A 1,800-nucleotide genomic window follows, 5' to 3' on the forward strand; every position below is an offset into this window, starting at 1 on the left:
ATAAAGCACCCACAAAGCATCAGAAGAAAACAGGATGAAGGGGCAGGAAAGAAACAAACATGGACAGAAACAGAGAGCGAGAAAAGGTGGGCAGGAGAGAGTAATCCAGTCTTAAAATGAGACACTTCCATACACAAAAAAGGATGGTATGATTTAAGCTGTGTATCCTCTGATATCCGCCAAACATTGGGCTACAAATTTTGCAGAGTGCACCAAAGATGCAGAAAAACAGATGCCACTGTAACAGAACAACATCAAGCATATGTAGACAAAAAAGTGGACACTGCGGGCAGAAGATAAGATTTTAAATGTTTTGTATCAATACATGTATTGTCCCAAACTTGTGTCACTTGTACTTACACATTTCATTCAGGAAATAAACGTGCTCAGGCAATTTTCATTAAGCTGTGAACATAATGCAGAAGGTAAACAAACAGTAACAATAATGGAATAATCGATTTGGGGGGGATTGTCGTAATAAACAAAATAGTCATGGCACTGATCTTTCCTTTATTTATTTATTTGTTTTAACTGTGTTTATTCTAATTAATAGAGACCATGCAACCTAACTCCCCTGAAAGGAGCAAATCAACACATTTTCCTTGTAAATTTAACAGCTTAATTAGGACTGCCTATTTGTAACTCTCTGCCTTTGCAACGTTTGTCCCTTACTATTGAAAACATGCATTTGCTTTCAGTTTCAATGATTTATGCTTCTTAGCTAGATTTTCATAGTACTAAGCTTTGAGCCTGATTCTGTCTTCAAACCAGTTTTACATCAGTGGAAAACCCTTAACTTCAACAGATTTGAACTTGATTGACCCCAGCAGAGGTGAGAATACAATGGGAGCCTTCATATTTGCTGTTCTACAAGCTCACATGTAGAAGTAAAAGATGCGCAAAGGGTTTCTAAGTAATACTAGATAGATATACAAATAATAGCAGCAAGAAAAAGCCGCAGCAGAACAAGGCATAATCCTACAAGCTAAAACCAAGGCTTTTATCTGACAAGCACTGTGGTAAGCATTTGGCCACATTGAGTGGGACCAAACCCATGGCCCCATTTTACTCTGTCTCGCCTTCCCCCACCACGCCAGGACCACATCCACGGGGTGAGCTCTTCACGGTCCACGCAGCTCCTGCACAAGCGTGCCATGCTGCCTCGATGAGGGCAGTTTAGGCAGACCTACGCGGGTGCCAGCCACTCCGCCGTCTCCTCGGCTGGGCTGAAACAGCTACTGCAGAGCCCTGCTCTCAGCCAGCCCTGAAACAACCTCTGAATAACAGAGCTGTTTTTAACTCAGTACATCTTTGCTGACCAGGCTTCCAGGGCAAGTCCACAGCTGCAGCTGAAGAGCCGGAGAGGAAGGCTGGGCGCATGGGCAGGAATTTATTATGCCAGCTTTGCCACCAAAGAAAACACGCTGTGTAACTTTATCCTGCGAGCATGTGGCTGCAAGTCAGATGTGCCACCTGGGATTGCAGCTGAGCTAGGTGGAAAGGCTAGTGACTCTGCCCATTGCTTTTCTTCAAAGCTTAAAGTCTCCTCAGAGCATAACAGCCCATGTAGTCACTCCAAAATCTAGTTGGTCAGAATGACCCAGGTTGGAAGAAACTTACTATTAAAAATGCTTGGTGACCCCAGCACGATTTGGCAGAACGTGGCTGGGAAGCAGATACCCGTGCAGCATCTGTACCCCCCCGCTCAGAGGGGAAGGAAGGACCACTGGGCTCTGGACAGGGGCAGCTGGCGAGGACGCTCAAACCCAGCAGCTGCCCTTATGCACACCTGAGCTAATG

This window comes from Mycteria americana, chromosome 3, assembly GCF_035582795.1.
Source record: "Mycteria americana isolate JAX WOST 10 ecotype Jacksonville Zoo and Gardens chromosome 3, USCA_MyAme_1.0, whole genome shotgun sequence".
NCBI classification, from domain to species: domain Eukaryota; kingdom Metazoa; phylum Chordata; class Aves; order Ciconiiformes; family Ciconiidae; genus Mycteria; species Mycteria americana.